The sequence below is a fragment of the Panthera tigris genome, chromosome A2 (assembly GCF_018350195.1).
Source record: "Panthera tigris isolate Pti1 chromosome A2, P.tigris_Pti1_mat1.1, whole genome shotgun sequence".
Classification (NCBI taxonomy): Eukaryota; Metazoa; Chordata; class Mammalia; order Carnivora; family Felidae; genus Panthera; species Panthera tigris.
In genome coordinates, this window is record NC_056661.1 from 124742008 (window position 1) to 124750542 (window position 8535).

At 46.0% G+C, this 8535-nt stretch overlaps 1 non-coding gene across 1 annotated transcript; it reads right to left on the reverse strand.

Moving 5' to 3' along the window:
- Positions 1–1333: 1333 nt before the first annotated feature.
- LOC122236776 lies at positions 1334–1440 on the reverse strand. Its single transcript, XR_006215028.1, has one exon. It is a non-coding gene; the product is annotated as a U6 spliceosomal RNA (small nuclear RNA).
- Positions 1441–8535: the final 7095 nt, after the last annotated feature.

An 8535-nucleotide genomic window follows, 5' to 3' on the forward strand; every position in this document is an offset into this window, starting at 1 on the left:
ATACTTATTGATAACTCCATTGGATTGCTGTGTTTGATGCCTTGAAGATAAAGATAAAGAAGTGACACTTTCTTTCCTCAAGCATTGGTGCAGAGAGCAGTCAACACCCCAAAAATGCAAGGCACGGTGCATTTAGTTATGTGAATATAAAACAAAAGAAAAAGAAAAACACAAAAAAATAAGCAGAACTAAATCAAAAGACGGAATTAGGGGAATAAATTATTTTGTCTGTAGTCAGGAAAAGCTTGCCAGGATCCTGGCTAGATTTTGATGGATGAGTGATTTTCTGCACGGGTAAAATGGTAGGGATTGGGTGGGGGAAGAGTACTGTGGAGAAACAGAGCAAGGTGAGCAAAGCCTGGTGCAGAAGGAAAATAATTCATGTTCTGGATTTGCTAGAAGGAAGAGTGTGGAAGGGAGATGGTGGTAGGGATATGAGAAAACGTTTGAGGGGGTGACAGTGAGGAGGAGAAGTTGGCTGGGGGTTACTGTACTAGTTCTAATGGAAGATAAGGAACAGTTAGACTAAGCTGGTCTCAGTAGCAATGAAGAGAAAAGAGAGCAGATTTATTGGAGAGACAATTAGGAATTGATAGTGACAGGACTTGGAAGTAACTGTGAGACTGAGGGAGAAAGGGAGACACTTGAAGGCTGCATCAGAGGTCTTGGGTGCAGGTGACTGGAAGGAAGATGGCGGCTGAGATGGTCTGTGGATGACCGTGAGCCTGAGGACCAGGTCTTGCAGAAGAGAGGCCAGGAATAGGTGAGGAGTCCATCTAGAAGGGGCTAGGTTTGATGCAGTGGCTGAGAGCTTACAGCTGTTCTCTGCCATTAAAATACTTCCTGAAAAATGAAAAAAGGGAGTCCACAGTGGTGGCAGACTTTAAGGTGGCTCCCACGACCTCCAACCTGCAGTGTTCGTACCTGTATAATCCCTTCCCTTTGAGAGGGGGCAGGACCTGTGACTTGCTTCCAACCAGTAGAATATGGCAGAGGTGATGGATATCACTCCCATGACTATGTTATTTTATAAAAGACCGTCTTGCTAATGGAGTCTATGGCTGGAGATTCTCCTTGCTGGCCCAATGGAGTAAGTGGCCATGTGGAGGGATCGCAGGCATCCTTGTCTAGGAGTTGAGAATGCCCTCCCTCTGACAGCCAGCAAGAACCCAGGTCCCTCAGTTCTACGGCTGCAACGAAATGAATTCTGCCCCAACAACTTGAATGAACTTAGAAGTGGATTCTTTCCTAGTCAAGCATTCAGATGAAAATATAGCCCAGTCAGTGTCCTGATTGCAGGTTTGTGAGACCCCAAGCAGAAAGCCCAATTCGGCCATGCCCAGCTTCCTTCACAAATTTACGTGTCACCTTTGCACAGGGACCATGCTAATCTTCTGTGTATCGTTCCAATTTTAGTACATGTGCTGCCGAAGCAAGCATAGCCATGCCAGCCTCTTGACCCATGGAAACTGTGAACTAGAATATGTGTGCTGTTTTAATCCACTGACTTGGGGGTAATCTGCTATGGTAGCCATGGGAAACTAATATAGTCACACTGTGGGAAGGACCCAGAGGGGTTTTGAGGACTTGGAGGAAACAAGGGAAAAGGGAAAAAATAGAAGCAGGTCAAGGAGGCCACTGCTGAGCTGACAGAAGAAGGTTGGCTCAGGGCACTGCCCAGTTTGGGGCCCATGGGGAGCCACACACAGGCTCACATTTCAGCTGGTCTACCTCTGGGGACCTTGAGCTTCTCACAAAATGAAGACCATCTCATATTGTCCCTCAAATTTGTGCAGGTGGGGAAGGGGTCCCAAATGCCGACATGCCCTGTGGGGTGGCATGTCTGCCTCCCAGAGGAGATGCTATCCCACGGCAGAGACGAAAACCAGGCCCTGGGGCAGCATAAACCACTCAGCCGGAGGCAGGCCACACCTGCTTCTGTTCTGCATAGCAGACACAGGCCACTGGCTCTCCTCTGCTTCCAGGAAGCCCTCCCTGTTGTCTTACAGAGCTGTGTCGTTCATGGGTCTACAAGGAGAGAAAACTTTTCTATTCCTCCCTTGTCTTTCCCCCTTCTTGTACTCAGAACTCATACTACTTTCAACTATTCAGATATAATTCAGTGCTATTTTAGGTAAAATTTTAAGGGGAACCGAATCATATTTATACCCAGAAATACACCCCCCACACACCCCCACACGCACCGACAGAGAATGCGAATGTGCATTACAGAATAACTGGGTCCTGTCTGTAAGTTCTTGTGTGAAAGATAATCATTACTTAAGGTAATTTGCTTAAAACCCTGCTTTGATTGCCTGTTATTACGTGAAAGCCTGGTAAGGAACCCAAGATTTGCTCAGAAATGTAAAATGCAGAAGGTCCAAATCTTAGTGACCGACAGCCACTAGCAACCCTTACGGAAGCAAAAGAGCTCTGTCTCAGTAACAATGAAGAGAAAAGCTCCTGAGAGCTTACATAAGAGGTTAAATAAGAGTAAAAGCTCCTGTTTCGGGGGAGGAAATAAGGAGGAACTTATAATACTTATAATATGGCAGGCCCTCTGCCAAGCACCCAGTGCACTTTATCTCATGCAATCCTCACAATGACAACATGATAGAATAAATATTATCATCTGCAGTTGAAGGAGAGAAGGAGAAACTTGGGCTTGGGCAGGTCAGAGTGAGTGCCCAGCTGGACAGCTCCAAACCGAAGCCTCTCTCCACCACACTGGAAGACAGCAGGGCCAACAAGACTCCGACTGTGTTCATTCTTCTCTTTCCCAACTTCAATACACAAATCCTGAAGATAGAGTCAAAACCCCCATGGCCACAAGAAAACTTTCCTTGGTTTTTGAAAGATCAGAGACTGTGCAGCAAGCAGTGTGCACGCGCACTGAGAACCAGCTATGCCTGCAGCCCAGCACCTTCAGGAGTGCCCACCAATACAGAACCTCCCCCAAAAGACACGGGCCCTGTGCTAGTGGAGATGGAGGCCGAAGTTGGGTCTGTCTCGTTCACCACGGCAAACTCAGTGCTGAGCACAGGCAATGTTTGTTAAACAACTGAATGAGTAAATGGATGGATAGATACATAAATGGATGGATGGATAGACAGACAGGTGGACAGAAGGAAAGGAATTGATTAATGGATGGAATGGATGTAAAAAAAACCCAACTCAAGAGAGGGAGACAAACAAGTTTAGCTCATTCATTCATTCATTCATTCATTCTGAGAGAGAGAGAGAAGGCATGAGTGGGGGGAAAGAGAGAGAGAGAGAGAGAAAATCCCAAGCAGGCTCTGCACTGTCATTGCAGAGCCTGATATGGGGCTCGAACTCACGAACTGCGAGATCATGACCTGAGCTGACCTCAGATGCTTAACTGACTAAGCCACCCAGGCACCCCAAGGTCAGCTCCTTTTAAATCACACTCTTCCTTTCTGGTCAGAGACCCCTGGGCATCCTAGACTTAAAAAGCAATGTCAGTAAGGAATGGTTTCCCCCGTTATTGTTACCACCTCTAGCCAAGATGAATTTTAAAAGTGAAAGTAGGGGTGCCTGGGTAGCTCAATCAGTTGAGCTTTCGACTCTTGATCTTGGCTCAAGTGATGACCTCGAGGTTTGTGGGATCAGGCCCTGAGTCGCTGTCAGCACAGAGCCTGTTTAGAATTTTCTCTCTCCCACTTTCTCTGCCCCTCCTCTGCTCACACATGCTCTCTCTCCCTCTCGCTCTCTCTCTCTCTCTCAAAATAAATAAATAAACTTAAAAAAATAAAAGTGAAAGTAGACAGACAAAGGATGTTTATTTTATTAAGCATTAGTCAAAGGGTTTTTTAAAAAAACCGCCCAACTGAAAGACAGACATCATTCCTGTCATGTTGAATTCCTCAGACAGGGAGGGCCTCACATACTTAGCCCCTGAATGCACATGTAGGGAGCTTGAGAAAAAGGCACATTTCAAGAGGTAAGCACAGAACCTTGCCATGGTCCTGCCTGAATACTAACAAATTAATAAATTAAGCCAAGCCAGGCCTGCAAAATGCCTAGCTAGACATCCAAATACCATGGCTCCGAGCCTCTCAGCCTTATCTGCATTCTTGAAGTTTAACCCAGGCCACTGGCAAGCTGGCTCCCAACAACTGATCTCGATACTGAGATAGCAAATGGGGTAATAACCCCAAGCCTGCCCCATGGATACAGAGTGTGCAGAGTGTGCAGTTCCAAGCATGAACATTTTCCTGCCCTCTTGCATGGAGCTGTGACCACGTCCTGCCACGTCTCCTGTCTACCAAATGCATCCCTCCGAGGCCAAAGAAGCTGGAAAACAGGGAAGCAGGGGACATCATTAACGAAAAAGGTTTCTTTGTTGCGAAGTCCCTTTGGGTAGGGACTTCTGCCAAACTGGCCACATGAAGTTGGGGATCAGCCATGGTGCTCAAGAGGGAAGCAAACAACGATATACAAAATTTTTTCCACTAGTCTTGATCCTTAGAGAAATCTCTTTCCAGATGTGGTTTTTCATCAGCTTCCTACTGAGAGACCTCAAGGCGCCTAAGCCACCTTCTGTACCATATGGATCATCTAATACAAACAGTGTCTAATGATAGCAACTCTCAGTTATCCAGAAGCTATTAATTTAGTGTGTGGGTTAGCCAGAACCTCAGCTTCCTCTTCCCCTCCGCGGCTTGCCTGGTTTGCACTGCCCTCCAGCTGCTCCCCAGAGGTGCCCCACTCAAGGCTCAGTAGGCTGACTTTCTGTTGGCATCTGTGGGATTCTAAAAACTCAATGTCAGAACAGATCTTATCCCATTATCCATTCAAATCCTTTCATTTTCCAGATGAGGAAAATGAGGCACAGACAAGGGAAGTTAGTGGCTGAACTGGATCTCTTAATTTTTTAGTGTTTCTTTATTTATTTTGAGAGGGAGGGAGGGAGGAAGGAAAGGGGAGAGAGAGGGAGAGGGAGAGGGAGAGGGAGAGGGAGAGGGAGAGGGAGAGGGAGAGAGAGAGAGAGAGAGAGAGAGAGAGAGAACAATCAGGGGAGGGGCAGAGAGAGAGGGAAAGAGAGAATCCCAAGCAGGCTCCATGATGCCAGCACAGAGCCCACCTCAGGGCTCGATCCCACAAACCTTGAGGTCGTGACCTAAGCTGAAATTAAGAGTCACACACTCAACTGATTGAGCCATCCAGGTGCCCCTGAACTAGATTTATAGTTCCCCATCATGCCTAGCTCCAGCTGAAAACATAATTGGGGTAAGAAAGGTGAAAACAGTGGTAACCAGGAAGTTTGGGGACTCATGTCTTCTTCATTCATCTATTCTTCACCCATTATCTCCCCACTTCCTATGTCAAGTTGAAAGATACAGGCCTGGGATGAGAATAGAAAATAGATTTCGTCTTGCAGACCAAAGCTGATCAGTTGTCAGTGACTGCCTGGAGAGCTGTATGGAGAAGGACATGGAATGGTCAGTGATGTCCTTCTTGCACAAAGGAGTGGAGAAGTACCAAGAGCCACTGACTTGGACATGAAGACCACCGTAATCTGGTCTCATTTTACTCATCTAACCTCATTTCTCCCATCTCCCAAACAAGGTCCTCTCCTGGGGTCAGAATCTGGCTCCACCTTCCCACTGAACCACATCTGTGTCTTCCCCGTGTCTGTTTTTTTTTTTTCTTTTGTGTTCTCCTGCTCATGATTCTCTCCATTCATCGAATCAAATCACAACACCCATTTCTCTGCAGAGACTTCCCGACTACCACAGCCCACACAGAAATCATCCGCATTGTGACAGACCACCCAACTTAGCGTTTAATTACAGTCTTGCTCTGGGTTAGTTCCTTTGTGCCAGTCTTTTCTCCCCAACTAGGTACCCCCAAGAATAGGGGGGGATGCAGTAAGTTTTCAATCATTGACATTAGAATCAATGTGAATAGCATGTATAGTTTTAATTTTCAAATGTACGTGTGTATCTTATGACAGTGAGACAAAAAGCAGGATTTGGGGACCTCCTCTCCGTTTCTTCTTTCCTTCTCATTCATTCAACCATGACCTCCTTCTAAACTCAATCATAGTGACATTCAAACAAAAGCAACATTTTCTAAAACTCAAACCCAGTGCACGCCTAAGCAAATTAGTTTGATATAAATTCTTGGCATTTTAATAAGTCAAGGGGAGAGATTATTAAGCCTTCCAAGTACAGTCTTTACTCAAGCTAAGCAGATGTTAACTGTCATTTATTCTAGGATTTAGTCCTCAGAACTTAGCAAGGAAGTCAGATATAGATAATATCCCTAAAACATTTTTGCTTTAGGTCTTTATCCAAAAATGTTGATAATTTCTTCCCCTTAGCAAAACCCACACATTTTTCTTAACAAAAAAAGAAAACACGACAATTATCACCATATTATTTTGCATAAAAATAATACTAAATTGATGGATCATTTATATAGTGGCCATCTCTAAGAAACTCAGGAATTTGTGTGAGAGGTTTGGGACAGGAAAAATAAAAATTCAGGATCTTTTACTATCTATTAAGGCCTTCTCATGTATTTTTCTAATTTCTTTTCAGGTTAAAACATTCATGTTTCCCACTAGAACTGGTTGGTAGATAACTGAAGTCCCTTCCTCTCCACTGCCCACCAACATTCCTTCATTTTCCATTTTGAGTGAAAATGTCAACAGAACCTTTAAGCTGTTTTCCTGGACATGACCTATGCTCCTCAAAATAAGTAGGAAGCTCCCTTCAAACAAACCATGGTAAATCACCCAGCATCTCCACTGCCCTGGGCTTGGGTAGGTTTCTCATGTAAACTCAGCTTTTTAGGGTTCAAAAATCTTAGCTTATTTTAGAGAGAGAGAGCAAGTGATGGAGAGGGATAGAGAGGGAGAGAGAGAATTTTTTAAGTTTATTTATTTATTTTGAGAGAGAGTGAGCGAGCATGTGCAAGTGAGCGGGGGAGGGGCAGGGAGAGAGAATCCCAGGTAGGCTCTGCACTGTCAATAGAGTCCAGTGAGATACTCGAACTCATGAACCATGAGATTATGACCTGAGCTGAAGTCGTATGTGTAACCACCTGAGCCACACAGGCACCCCAGAGAGAGAAACTTAAGCAGGCTCCACGCTCACCATGGAGCCCAGTGTGGGTTCGATCCCACGACCCTGGGATCATGACCTGGGCCGAAATCAAGAGTCGGACACTGAATTGCCTGACCCACCCAGGTGTCCCTCAAAATCTTAGTTTTGAGTGATGGGCCGATTCAGCCTGTCCACATCATGAACAGCCGGGGAGAACAAAGGAAGGCCTCTCACACTGGGCCAGAACTGAGGAGCCTGATGGAGGACTTGTCTGCACACACCCACCACCCACAGCCCAGGGACACACGAGAGACCCAGGCTCCCTGGAGGTGGTGGGGGCAGGGCATTTGAGGAAAAGGCCAAGAAGTCAGGACTCTGATCCCACCTTGCCCCAAAGTCAGAGCTCCCGTGCTTTAGTCTTCACTGTGGTACACGCCCAAGTTCTGAGTGACTGGATTACATTAAAAGGTCCTTCTGCTTTTAAAGATGGGGCAACTACTGACCTAATGAATGCCTCATTGCCTTAGAATTCCAGGGTACCCAAGGTACTGAAAGCACCTTTTAACCTTGGGAGCAGTAAGATATGGAAGATATAGAAACTAGGAACAAAGATTATCTGTGTCACTTTTTCTCCAAAAGATTAAAAACAAGAAAAGTACGAGGGTAAAACTTTAACGAACATTTGCTGAGAAGTCTGTTTAACAACATAGTCTTACAGATTTTTGTGTTCCAGAGTCTGATAATTTCAGAGACATTTTTGGAATCAATGGAAACTTCTTATCATACCAGGTAAGAGCATTGAAAACAAATAAAAGTCAAAGCACAAAAACCTTTCCTAGCCACCATCACCATCATCTCACTTCTAAAAAGGGAATATTTAGCACCAAAGACATGAGGAGGACGTAAAATCAGAAAAGAGGACAGTCCTTGAAATGAAAGAGATTTAGTCCCCTGAAAAGTGCAGCACATGGCCCCTTTCTTGCCATGGTCAGGTGGAAATGCCATCAGGGCCCGGTCCCTGGAACCTATCCTTCTAGGGTGGTGGGAGATTCACAGAGGAGGGAGAAGACCTGGGTCACAGAGGCCCACGTGTGTTTCCCAGACCCTTCTCCCTCTCCTGTGACTGGCTGGAGGGTCTCTGAGTGTCTGAATGTCTGGAGCCTTGCTCGCTCATTCTGTCAAGTCTGGCCGGAGTCTGGGAGCCAGCGTGGCAGTGTTTGTGGAGCCAAAGTGGAGATTAAGTCATGTTTTAGAGGTGACCTCTGTCCACCCTTTCTGCAGTCATCCCCTCCCCTCTGGGCCTCACTCCCCAGCAACTCCCCACCTAGATGCTTTTGTCCTAGATGAGCCCCTCCCTGCTAACACAAGACCCAACACGGTCTGGTCCGCACACCCACCATCACCTTCCGACCCCCCACCCACCCCCACGGTTGCCTTCTCCTCAAATGGACCTGGTCTTTGT